The sequence below is a fragment of the Aythya marila genome (genome assembly GCF_965140915.1).
Source record: "Aythya marila genome assembly, chromosome: 6".
Taxonomy (NCBI): Eukaryota; Metazoa; Chordata; class Aves; order Anseriformes; family Anatidae; genus Aythya; species Aythya marila.
This window is the reverse complement of record NC_139047.1, coordinates 36,669,221-36,683,396: the sequence shown is the minus strand read 5'-3', so window position 1 is coordinate 36,683,396 and position 14,176 is coordinate 36,669,221.

Genomic DNA, 14,176 nt, shown 5'->3' with positions numbered 1-14,176 from the left:
TCCTGGGGCACGTTGAATTCCTGGTGCTGACTGTTTTGATAGATGTAAAACTGAGTGACAAATTTTTCCATGGTGGCCAGGAGATTTTTACAGGAGATTTTTCTGTGGCTAAACACTGCTTACCAGGTTGTGGTCATAGGTTACAGGTGCTATAGCATAAATATTCAGGTCTTCATAGTTTCTTCTCAATTCCTGAACTTCCTTTTCACTGACAATTTAAAAAAACCTTCATTTCTGTAATTAATACCATTTCTGAGGCTCCTCTGTTTTGTGTTCAGGTTCCATGACAAATCCAGAAGCTAATGTGCTGTAGATGTCCCTGCTTGACAGGGGGATTGGACCAGGACCAGAGGTCCCTTCCAACCTCAACCATTCTGAGTTTCTGTGGATTTGTGTTACTTAATTAGAAATAGCATTTTTATTGAATGGGGTTCAATCTGATGTATTTTGTGGACATGTTCATGGATCTTGGTCAATATATACTCAGAATGTAGATTTCCAGAACTAATGTACTTTTGGGACAGAGACTGTCAATGATGACTCTATCAAAGACACCCAACATTAGTCTAATGAAATGAGGCTATAAATTATGTCAGCATGAAGTGAAACACTTAGTAGTTCTGCTGCAGAAAATGGGACTGGCACCATCTTCTTTGCGGGCATGTGATATTGTTTCTTAATTACAACCACAGCTGAAATGAGTAGTCTTTGGGAATTGGAGCGAGTTTATCTAAGCACTTACGTTATCAGGAAATATAAATAGTTTATTTATTCATAGGACAGCTACCATCTTCCAACTACAGGTTTTTGATGGACACTAGTGCTGTCTCAATCCACTCAGAATTCAGAATTATTCTTTTGTGCAAGAACTTTATGGCAAAGGCACTATAATTTAATTTAGTATAATGTCTTTAAAACAATGATGTTTGTTTTTTAAATGAATATTTTATATGTTGTGTTTAATTAAAATAAAAGTCTGCTACTGATCTAGGAAACGCAAAACAGACTTGAGTTCGTATTTATGAAGTGTAACAATATTGGCAAGAAACAACTTATCTTGTTTATGAGACATGCCTCCCATTACCGCTACAGATTGCAGACGTTTTATTGCTGAGCTTTACATGGTTTACAATTCAACAAATGTAGCGAAACTGTCATCATGAAAATAAGCCTATAAATGTAGGTTTGGAGGATTTTGTTTTTAAGGATAGTATTTAAAGATCAAAATGTGCTTCTGGTAACTCTGGAAGATTTCTTGCTTTGAAATCCCCATAAAGACAGAGCAGTCCTGGGGAACACTCTTTCAAATATGAAAGGGAAACAGGTGACATTTTTGCATCTATTTCCACATTACCTATAAATGACAAAGCTTTGCTTTACTCTCTTGTTGAAATCCAGTTGAAGTATTGCCCCACACATACTGAGAATGTTACGCACGGGCATTGCTTTGCTTCTTGATCAGCAGAGCTTCAGAAGCTGGCTCTGGCCGTCCCTTGGCTAGGAGGATTATCAGATTGAGAGCTGAGCTCCTGCTGCACTTCTCCGTGGCTCTCACAACAGTTTGCTGTAATTAATGAAATCACACCCAGGTCAAAGTATGACTCAAAACTTCTATATTTTTCATTAAGACATCTGACGACATTAAGTATCTCCAATATCTAACCATTTAATTGCATACGTTTCCAGGATGCTCATTACTGTGGAAGATCTGTACTTCAATAACAGTGTTAGCATTGTGAGAAGATGTAATTAATTAAAGTAAGGCCTTTGTGATGCCAGCAGATCTTATCCATTTTTCATGTGCGAAAAGGTGAGGTAAGCAGTGAAGCTGGATGTGCCACACTGATACCATGCAGTGTGGGGAGAACAGTGACTAAAATTCGTGACTTTCTCCTTCCAGGCATGGGGCACAGCGCGTGCAAATGCAAACTCTTGGTGGTAATTGGATGCTATGAAACCACTCAGCTCACCCAGATGCTGGGGTAGGTTTTCACACAAGATTTTAATTTTTATTTGTAATTCATATCCATATTTATTTAGTGAAAACAGAATAAAGAGGAAGAAAACAGAATAGTTTCCAGCTACAAAGTGGCAGAGCACTACAGGGCAGGACTGTTTTTATGAGACCTTGTCCCTGTCATCTCTGCTCCTCCCAGCCTCATCCCGAGCATGGTCCACACTGCTGACTTTAAGGTTTTTCAGACTAGTCAAAGTCCAGAGATTCATTATCCTCTGACTTAATCATTTTTCACATAACAATATTTTGACCAGTTTAATCATCCTCATGGAGAGTATGGCAGTCTTGGCAGCTACTTGGCATACTAAGATAGATTCCCCAAAAGACCAGATATGCTTCTGAATTGGAAGAGTGATGATATATCATTTGCTTATTAATCATACAAGAGAACAAATGTCTTTGCTCCTCATTTACTTCTTTTCTTCCTCTCCCCAAATTCTTTCCTGTCTGGATATCCAAATCACTTAGGATAAAAATTTGTGCGTTGTTTTTTCATATTTATTTGGCTCTGTATGTTTTCTGCTTTGCCTTGTAAAGAAGCTTTCCTTAATGTTCTGCTTATTTATGTTTTGGTGGCTTTTAATAAAAACCAAATTTAATCCTGAACTGTTTAAGTCTTAAATCTGTAAATATTCAACAGCTTTTTAGCTGCTGCACAATAGTTTTTTTTTTTTTTCTTGTTCCCTTGAAAAAATGGTGAACTATGCACTTAAGCTGGTCATGTTGTCTTTATTTTCATTAGTTTGTAATGTTGATGCTCTTTTAAGAACTTGTACCTTAAATTTATATACATATATATATATATTATTTTTTTTCTGAAATAAGTGAGACTTTTTTATATAGTTGGATTCTTCTGGTTGGTAAATGTAGGAGAAATTGAGCTTGTATTAGACAAAGTCAAATGCCTTTTCCATGTGAAATGGGAGGCGGTGTGAAATATCACAACATGTACAAAGCTAGATATTATGTGTTCTCTGATGTCTATACAGACAGCGATGTATCAGTGCAGAAAGGGATTATTCCAACATATTTCATATCCATATGTTTATTCTCCCTTTCTTACAAGATGGCAGCTTGCATGTAATGAAAAAAATGTGCCATAGGCTTAGATCAGTTGCTGCGTAAATGCAGCAAAGATCTTTAGCAGGGGTGATTTTAATATTGGCCTATATTAGAGCTGAGTCAAATTCTACTCTTCTTGTCATAGAAATCTTCAGTGTTGGGTGCCACAGGTTTCGAAGTGCCAAGAGCAGGGTTGTGCACCAGGGATAGACAGGTGGGTCATGGCATGGAGCTGGAAGATGTAAAGGGAAAAAGGAGATGAGATTATTGCAATGACTGACAGGTGCTGTGTTATTTCTATCTTCCTAACTAGTTGCATATTGAGCTAGATAGGAAAGCACGAAGTACTGGGGTTGTGTGCTGAGATCTGCAGCCTGTTCTAGCCTGGCTCTTACCGGAGTCAGGGAATGCAAATGTGCTGGAGGTGTTAAACATTTTTAGACATAGATGGGGCAAGGTTACTTGGTTTTTGTAGGTTCACTAGGAATGTTGGGCATGTATGGGTTATTGTAGAAATTAGCTACCCATTATGTAAAATGTGAAAACAATATAACAATATTTGTAAATATTATACTTTTTTTTTTTTTTAATATTTTAAATTTACAGGCATATTATTTATCCCAAGCTGGTAGGTTATAATATAACTTGCTGATAACATATAAATTAGGTAGGTTATAACATAGCCTGCCATAAAAAGATGGAAAGCCAAAATGATCATGCTGGAATTCAATATGGCAGATGTTTACTTTTCATCTGAGAATACACTTGAATTTGAAAAATATTTTGATATTAGTTTATGTATTGCAAGTAATTGAAGTAGATAAGATTTATCGTCCTTCCTTTGACTAGCAGATAGAAATCTGAGAGTCACTTTTGTAAGAACTACAATCAGTCAATTAAAATCAAATCGATGAAGTTTCTGTTTTTATTGTTCATGTTGAAAAGGTTGTCTCAGTCAGGATGCTGATACATGACACTCTTCATGTTCATTTACGACACTCCACTAGTGCTTCGGATAAATACTGCGTGCTGCTAAAAGGTTTGTGATGCCACAGACGTTTACCTGGAGATAAGAAAGATAAAAAGTAATTTTTTTTTTTTTTGCTGTCTGTTCATCTGGAAGTACTGCTTGTTCACTCTTGCCGCTGGGAAGTGTGTCCCAAAGGCAGCCCCTGCAGATACAGCCCTGTGGGCTAATAGGATATGGCCTCTTTGAGCTCCCAGATGGGGTCCCTTTGAACATGACCCCTGCTTGCACCAGGCTATTTGCAGAAAGGCTGCACTCCAGTCTGACCATCTTTGCCCCCTTCACTTTGGGACTGTCACCAGGCAGGGTTTGGACCAGAACAGAGCATGAGTGTGGCTAACAACAGCAAAAATTTAGGGGATGGTTTCAAAGCTCATGTTTGTTGCATGATTTTACAGCACCTGGGGCTACTGATCTGTCTTCCAGGTATATGGTAAATATAAATTAACTAAGCAGCGTGTGCTCAGACTGCAGCTGTCACCTCTGGCATCTGTGGACATGCTCTGTATTAGCAGACCCAGGAGCACAAAGCAGTGTCCAGATACATCCAAAGCCCATTAAGTTGGGCAGTGGAAGCTTCTTCCCCTAATGCAGTTCTAGTCTCAACTCGGGACCACTCATAACTAAAAGGGAGGTCGGGCCGTTTTCTTTCCCTTCCCTCATTTTCTCCACTTCTGATGCCTTCACTCTGTTCTTCTGAGGCTTCATACCGAGGCTTTTATCCTGCTCCCCGGCCCAGGCTGCCCCCCCTGCCGAGCCAGCGCCTCCAAAGACTGAATTCGCCAGCATCAAAACCCATTTCCAGCGTCTGTCCTTCAAGTGTGCTTCCTACCAGGGCATTTTGGGGTGACATTAAAGGCATAGGAGCGACCTATTTTAATTTCTAGCCCCTCGATCCGTCTGAAGATGCCTTGCTTTTATGTTGGCTGTTACAAGGGCGGGAGTGAAAAAGCTTTTACTCAGAAAAGATTTAGAAGAAAGGTCTCGGAGACAGTAAAGCTGTTCAGTTTTACTGGCACACAGAGTCACTTCTACTAGTTCAGCTCAGACTTTTGGCAGCTTGTTAAGCCGTGTAGCGCAGGAGCTCTGTGCTGCTGAGATGACTTCTATTACACCGTGTGCATAATTATTTACTGAAAGTATTGTTTGGCTCACTCTCTAAGTCAGAGGTGCCTTGTTACAATCCGTTCTGCAGTCACGATACTGCCTTTGTGGACATTTTAATGTACCTGGGTAGCAGATAAATGCTTCGGATGGTTTCTTTTCCCCACATTTTGCTAACATAAATAGTTACCTAGCCCAACATTTGAACACAAAGCTGCATTCAGATGTTGTGAGTGCAAAATATTTATTGGGGAAATAACCTTGAAATGTCATTTCAAATGTTCGGAAAAAAATGAAATTTGGCTCTGATGAGCTGCCAAGAGTGGCGCATACTTGGGGTAATACTTACATCTTGAATGCAGACAATAAGAATAAGCAAACTCTCCCACTTTATTCTGTCAGCAACACTTACAACTGTGCTGAAGCTACAGAAACACACTATCATGCTTTCTAATGACCATAATTCATCATGTGAAGCTATCGGCTTGAAAATAAAATATTGCTACATAGCATGGAGATTGATAGCCAGGGCTTGCTTATTGATTGCATTGGAAAAATGAAAAAAAAAAAAAAAGGGAAAAAATGATTAATTTTTTTAAGCTGATAGCACCATGATAACTGATTCGAAATTTGCCATTTTCTTTTCTACAGTTCTGTATAATGTGGCTGCAACATAGATAGATGCAGAAAATATCGTGTTATGCCATCACGCTAAAGCCAGCTTCACATTATTTTCCTTTCCATATATTTTTCAGTGCATTAAAAATTTAAAGCAGTGCCATCGCTCTTTGAGAATGAATATACCTGTCAACTCATCCCCATTAGTCCTTTCAGTCTGGGTCTTTCTCAAACTTTGAGGAGTCTTGAATTCTGTAACAGAAAAGTCTTTGGGAAATAAGAGGCAAACCCATCGCACAATGCGTATGAAAGGACAGTGTGCTTTTTTGGCTGAATAAATCAAATGAAATCAGATTTTCTCATTTTACATTATTTGGTTTAAAAGTGAGTGAACCAGATTCCTGCTTCCTGACGCTCACAGTCCCTCTGCTGAGGGATAAACAAGCTGAGAGCAAACCAAAGACAGGCTGCAGCAATGGTCAGTGAAGCCTCACGTCGAGCAAAAGAAATGATGGTGACATTGGAATGGATGCTGCAAAATGGGCTAAGAGGTCTGTTAATGAACATGTTGGAGACAGTGCAGGTCTCCTGTCTTTGGGAGCACTTTGGGAGCATATCTGGGAAGATTCTCCATAATTCTGAGTCCCAATTTTTGTGGATCGAATCATGTGCATTACATATGGCTTCCCAGGTTCCAGTTTCAGCAGTTTTATTTGGCTCCAAATTTGGTAGCCATGGTTACAACCACTCAGAAGCAATCTCCACTTTTGAAAAAAATATGACCTTAATGTCTTTTTGTGAAAGTAAGAAAGCACAAAGACATTTCCAAGTATCTGTATTTGTTAAATTCCAAATTGCCTTTCTAAAAATACAGCTATGAACTCCTTGGGAATTAGAAGGAAGGAACCTATTTCAGAAAGGACATTTTAAAGCAATTTTATGCTGAAATGAGTCCTAAAATTCTGGCCTTTTGTTCTTTGTCGTGGAGGCATAAGGAAAGAAAAGCTAGTGATCATCCTTAGGTTACAGTGATCGGAATAAAGAACATTTTCTGATCTTCTACTTGAGCTTTTACTGACTTTAATGGAACTCAGCATCTGTCTTCAGCTGAAAACTCAAGGACCAAATTCTGCTCCTCTAAAACCATTGTTATCTGTGGAGCTCGTTACCAGATAATTTGTTTCAGTCTGTTTTAGCTCTAATGACAAATTCACATATAGTTTATAAGTTTTTAATCTTTTAATTCTTGCTTGCCTCCAGATTTGGAAGTTATTAAATAGTCTAAGAATGAGAAACAAAATCAATGTCAACGGTATTATAGCTATACTTAATAAAAAGTTTAATATATTCTGGTATTTTTCTATTATAACTGGGCTTGAGATTTGGCAGGGGCGGTCCAGAGCCATTTGTAGCGATGAAACTTGTGTCACTTCTCATGTTCCACCCTGGTCCAGCTTTCAGACCAGCCAAGAAATGCTATGAAAATTTCTTCCTCTTTTTAAGGTCTTGGGAAACTAGTTCCGAATACACGTACAGTAAAAATACAAATATTCAAAATGTGTTGTTGGAAGCACATAACGATGACACTGAAGTCTGGTTTCTATGGGGAGTTTAAGTCTGTGTAAGTGGTATTTGACATTTCTATCTTTGACCCAAGAGAGTTCTTGCTTCATGCTTCATTCATTCCCTTTTTTCACAGTAGTTTTATCTATCAGGAGTTAGCCCTTTTTGCTCAAACAGTTTCCAAGAGGAACCATGTCAATGCAAGTCACGTATATGCTTTGTTGTACTGCTTATTTACAGTTAAATACATCCCAAGTTATGTTTCCTTGATCTCAGGGAGACCAAATAATAGCAGACATTTTCCTTGTACAACGTGTATCGTGCCAGTTGTAGTTCTCCCAAAATTATTTCCTTGTTCATTTTGCTATGGCCTATGCACATTATTGTCAGTCCCAGGATTTCCAGTAGATTTTTTGCTTCATTTGCAATGCTCTTCCAAAATGAGGAATTGATTCACTTTCTTCAGAGCTCATCTCCTTTCAGTAAAAGCAGATGAAGGCAATTCCTATAAGGTATGGGCATCACTTGAAGGGATGGGAGGATGTACATGTAGCTCTGCTCCCCAGCTCTGTCACTGAAGCATTTTACGATATCACAGAAGTTGTTCCATCAGCCTCATCTTCTTGTTACCTAATTTCTTACACTGCTCTGAGAGCTGTGACATGAATGTTTGATATGGTTGTGGTAATTAGGAAATCTACTATACTGAAGACCCAGTGGAAGTTTACAATACAGAAAAAATTTACTATATTGGTGCATTCTCCATTGCTGCTGTAGTCAGTGGCCATAAACGGCAGAAGTTGTACTCCTGCTCTAAATATGAAATAATCACAACCATTTTTGCCACTATGACTGAAGACCCCACACGTACAAATAATGTCAGCAATACTTGAGAAATATATTTGAATAAATCAGAATTTGGACATTCACGTTCATCTATCTGTTAGCTTCACAGTCCTACATGAGGACCTTACAACATCTCATTTCTTATTTTACATATTTTTGACAGCGTATGAAATGTCCCAAAATTTCAAAAGGGCTGATTTACTTTGTGTCCAGCTATATTTCAAAAACTTGGAGTCTGCAGATGGCTTTACTCTGTAAACTAATGTAGTCAGAGAAATGCAATCCATTAATATTTTGACAAAAATTTAAAAGCCCTTAAATCAATAGGCAGCATGCTGTGTTGTTGTGATCTCTAGCGACAAGGGACATCATTGATGGTTTAGAAGAACAGTTTTATGATGGAGGAATACCTTCATTGGAGCCTTTCCTCCAGGACCGAATCCCTTCTGAAATGAGGGATGTAGGGGAGCACATATTTTGTAGACATATAGAAATGAATACAAAAAATACCGTCTGGGTAGCTCTGTGCTGTATATTCACCTGTGAGTTATATTTTATACTATTTTAAGAGTATTTTGCTTATACAGTAATGCTGTTGAGTCTTTGCTGATACCGTGTTTAGTTCTGAGACTGAAATTTGCAGAGATATTTCTCATGAGAGGTCTCAAATGAAAGTACCATCTATTCTTTTCTAGACGAGAGGTTCTGTGAAAAGTGCTGCTTGTTTTCACAGTTCTGCATACTTAATAATTAAAGCAAATGCACCAGGGTTAATTCATTATTAGTGAAGGCCTTTATCAATCTCCATCTTTTATTAGCATTTTCTATGGTGGCTATTATTATCTGCAGAGAATGTTGCTAAAAAAGAAAAATAATCTCTCATTTTAGAATCCAATGTCTTCAAGGACACTCTCACATGGAGAAAAACGGGTATTAGAGCAAATAGTTTGACTGGATCACTGAAATAATTTTCAAACATATGTACATGTATAGATACATAAAGATATACGTACTTGTGTATATACATGTAGACATACACATGCCCGCACACATGTGTGTATATATATATAAACATATCTTTTGTGGGCTCCAAAAATATGTCAGTTAAAAATAAATAAATCCAACATGTCCAGTCAAGGATTTGTTTTAAGCAGAAAGTATAGCTCCCAGGACTTTGTTACATTTTAATTTTGTTTTCATACTACAAAGAGAAGCCTTTGTTTGCACTCAGGAAGAGCACCTGTGGAATCTTTAAACATTTTCAGGCATGTTTTAAAAGCTCATCCTTGTGGTTAAGATTTAATCTATCAAAGTGGTATAAATAATGTAGACATAGCCTTAGGTGTCACTTCTTCCCCTTGCAGGTCAGAAAATAGCAGAAGCATCGCTCTGCTGCATGTTAAAATATTACTCAGGCAGAGCAGTGACAGGATCCTGTGCTACTGTTGAATTATAGGCGTCCAACTATTTATTACTGGTTATTTATAAGGTCCAAAAACACACGTAAAAACCACCAGGCTTCTGACCAAGATAAAAACATAAATAGAAAAATAGTGTCTTATTAAAAAAGAAAGAGTCACCCATACACCTCTAAAGGTTTTGCTTTTCAAGTAATTAAAAGAAAATTACTCAGCAGAGCCTAGGTGATTTATGGTTCACACGTGACACACCGCTTGATGAATGTTTCTTGAAAACTAAACCTCGAAAACAAGGCCACCTCGTTTTTGGTTAGAGTTGGGCAGAGAGACCTCATTTTTCCACTATTAGACTATCTGTATGGGCATAATGCTGGTGGTTCGCAGCACTGCTCAGTTTCTTCTTTTTGCTGTGCTCAGTAGCTCTTCTGTGCTGTCACACGAAAAGGATCCCTGCCTTCGTCACCTCTCCTTCATCAGCCCAAATTACCCAAATGACTTGGCCAGTGGTTAGTGCATGGCAAGAGCTCCGGACCCGTGCTAGGATGGAAACATTTAAAATGTCATGTTTATATAGAGAAAATGTGTAGCCTTCCTAGTGGTGGAGGAAAGCTCAAAGAGGATATGAAGGGAATAAACGTATTTCCCTGGGCTGTTAGTCCCTCTTTTTTTTTCAATAGTTCTGTCTCTCCATTATTCAGTCCCTCTTTCCCTTTACATGTCATGTGCAACATGAAACACTTTGTTCAGTTATGCAGAATTCACAAAATATTAATGTTTTGCCCAAAAGACTCTTTTTCAAAACAGAATCCAGCACAGCTTCCAAAGTTACTGTAATGTATCCGCACCCGAGTGAGGTCTGGATGCGGTTCACAGTTCCTGTAAGGCACTTGGGCTGTTTGATGGATCATTAATTAAAGGAAAAAATAACCCCTAAACTCTCCTTCCCATTTTCATTAAATATTTGTATTTTGTATCATAAGATGGTATGTCTTGAGAGATGCCTTTTGGCCAGGACATCGATGCAATGTGAATGCAAGATGACTTTAATAAATGTAAATGTAATTATTTCACGCAGCACTGTCCGTATGACACCACTTAGATTCAGAAAGGCGTCTTTACTTCAGCATAATGATTGAGAAACATGATAATTTATGGGTGAATGTTTCATATGAAACTACAACAGATGCAGTGCTTTATTGGTTGCAGTGCACGTCTGCAGGCACAACCAACGAGGCACTTTACATGCAGTTTCCTACATAGGATGCCCTTATAAAATGTGGCATTTCTTTCACTCCGATATGTGCATGTGAAAAGATCATTTAAAAATGAGAAGACCAGAGTTGAAGAAGTCATATTTATCTGTTTCTGCTTCAAATATCCTGAGTTGCATAAATATTATTCTTTGTATGTTTGCCATATCCACATTCAGACGCATAAATAGGGCTCCCAAATCAGGAAATGAGTTTAAAAAATGGGCCCAGTGAGTGCTTTGGCTTGCTGGTGATCAGAACTCGTTTGTGGCAATGCTTGGGTTGGGTTGGGGTCTCTACCGAGGCTGTGTGATGGAGAAAACAAGCCTTCAAAGGAAGGTGAGATGAAGGGGAGAGCAGTGCTGTGAGGGTGATGGATGTTCGGGCATGTACAGAGGACTGCTCCCTCCTTCCGACCGTCGGGAGCGCACTGCTAGCCAAACCCAGATCAATGCGAGCGTGCTGCTGACACTTCCCCACATATCTGAGGCATCTGCAAGCCTAGACATAGCAGACACCTGCTCTTTCTTTAATTTTGCATTTCAAGAAAACTAAGCCCGTTTCTGTCATGTCTTGTCTGCATCACCTTCCAGGCGGCTGAGTCTGGTACGGGGACGGCTCAAAGTGCACAGGCTCCAGAGGGGCTGCTCCAACGGGACGAGTGTCTGCAGGAGGAACTGTCAAGCCCTGCAAAGCCTGCCTAGCCCACCTGTGTCCTGAGGGCTCTGAATGTTCAAAAGGCTCAAGTATGTATTAGTGCTTCTTAAAATCTACACCTGAAACTTTTTTTTTTTCTTTTTTCATATTCATCTGTGTGGTGTTGCATACAAATGACTTCGGTGTCTGGCCAGAGCAGTGTTAAGGTGCACACGTTGCAATGTTGGAGTTTCCACGACCATACTCAAAATGTGTGGGATGAGGGTGTGATGGGTCAGAAAGTCATAAGCAATCAGAAACAGGGAAATGAGCCAATTTGCAGTACAGCATTCCTGTTGTGAGTTCAGGGCCTGCTTCTTTGTGTCTTTGGGAGTTTTGAATTCACTTAATGAAGGCGTCCGGCCAGATCTCCAGAGGTGTAGAAACACGTACAAACATGAAGGGAAAGAGGACAGAAACAACAGCGATCTTTCAGCTTCCAGACTTGTGTAGGACAAACAAAACAGCTGTACTTCAATTTATTGGGCTTATCAAGGGCACGTCCCAGATGAAGATGTGGTGAAATGCTGCATGCCTTACCTTCTGCCTTGGTGTATGGTGCTTCCCTGTATTGTCCTCGTTGGCTCCTGCATGGTGTGCAAAGGAAAGCAAAATGGGCAGGCAGTCAGGGGCTGCTGAACACACACCAGAGAGTCCTGTGTGGTTGGAGGCAGCCTTCAGCTCCAACCCTTTGCTCTGTTGCAGAACAAAGTGTCCAACCTGGTCATGAAATGTGACCTCTTATGTATTCTGGGCATTGCACAGAAGCATTTGTATGCATAATGTAAGTGGGTTAAATTTATTACAGGTCTTGCTGCAGTTACTGGAGTTGATCCTAACTCTGCCATTGGCAAATATGGCTCAGTAAGATATTATTCCATCAGCTAGGCAAAAATCCAAAGTGATAATCACTTGCTAAAAGATGTAGAATTGTTAGAAATATTTATAGCCATTAGTGTAAAAGTTTGGGTGAGTTTGGAGTGCTAAAGGAGTGGTAGCATTTAGACAGAAAGTTGTAGAGTGAGGAAAATAGCAGGAGAAATGTCTGAGGACTATCCTGATACAATGCAAACATTTTAGAATAAAAGCCCAAGTCCAGCAGCAGTCCTGATGCCTGAAATCACATTAATCTTCAATGGTACTCCTGGGGTGAAATTTAGCCCTTTAGGTTCTAAGTACAAAAAAGTTGTTTCTTTTAGCTCTTATGGGTTCATCTAATCAAACTACAAGTGCATCTCATCTCTGCTGTGAAAGTTGGTTTTGACACGTCTCCAGGTTTTTCCTGGTGGAAGTGAGGTTGAAAAGTTCACGGGTTCACGTCTTACTCCACAATCTTCCTGTAAGAGAAGCTCACACTGGCTCCAGACTTCGCATGTGTTTTAGCTACCGTCTCTGTAGAGATAAAAACCTTCCATGACCCTGCAAAGTAATCCCTGAGAAACCTCCTAATTCCTGAAAACTTTTGTAACTTTTCCAACTTTTCCTTGGTTCCATATGCCAAGGATTGAATTTTTGAGAGGGAGGTATTAAAATCTGGTAAAAAAATAAAATGTCAGCTATATTCAGTTTCAGGTACAAAAATTAATTAGCCAAAGAATTTCAATTTTACTACTGGCAAGTCATACTAAATTAGCTTTCCTATGGGAAAAAGAAAAGTTCAATTAAAACAAAAGACCTGTGTGGAAGAGATTCTGCAAACTATTTCAGGTTCAATTTTCAGATCACTGACAAATTAACGGGGGTATTAAGATTTTATTCAGGTCTGCATTTGGAGAAACTCAAACTGTACCAGTGTGCAAAAGATAAATAGAGCCTACAGCCTCAGTTCTGCATGGCTTCTGATATAAAAACTAATAGGATGGAAAATTACTTAGAAGTAAAAAAAAGTGCCTCGATATTAGATAATTAACACTGCTTACTTGAAGTTCTGTAACAGCTGACTGACAACAGGGATATTCGCTGTCTGTAACCTGAGAGCAAAGTCTCTTTCTTTACTTGGTTTGACAGAAGTGATTTAAGAGCAGCACAGACAACAGAAAGGACTGTACCACAACACTTCGGGACTTGCTCATATCCACAATGTAAAATTTCCATGCTATTTCTTACCCTCCTTAACCACTTACTGCTCTATTTTTTTTTGTGGTTAGGATATTTATTCTAAGGACTCACTGTTTTGCAGCGTCCAGGTACCCTGGTGCTGTTCAGAGCCCAGCTCACCCCAGTGTTATATGCAGCCATACCAGATTTATCTCATCTAGCCCGGAGCACTTACAAGGAACGTAAGTTCACAGTGGTTTTTCTCCTGACTCCTGTGAAGGCAAATGAATAATTCCTGAGGTCTGTATAGCCTAATTTAGTCCTTATGCTTTAAGAACTTACCAAAAATTTAAATTAGCTCATTTAGCCTAGAACAAGTATCCTTTCAACACAGACATCTCAGTTAAGTGCCTGACCTCAGGTGAATAAAGGCCCTGAGTCAACAAGTTTGCAAGCTTGTTTGATGAAGGCAAGGTTTTAACAAACATCTGGGAGCTTCTCACCGAAGGTCAGAGGCAATTTTGTATGTCCTGATGAA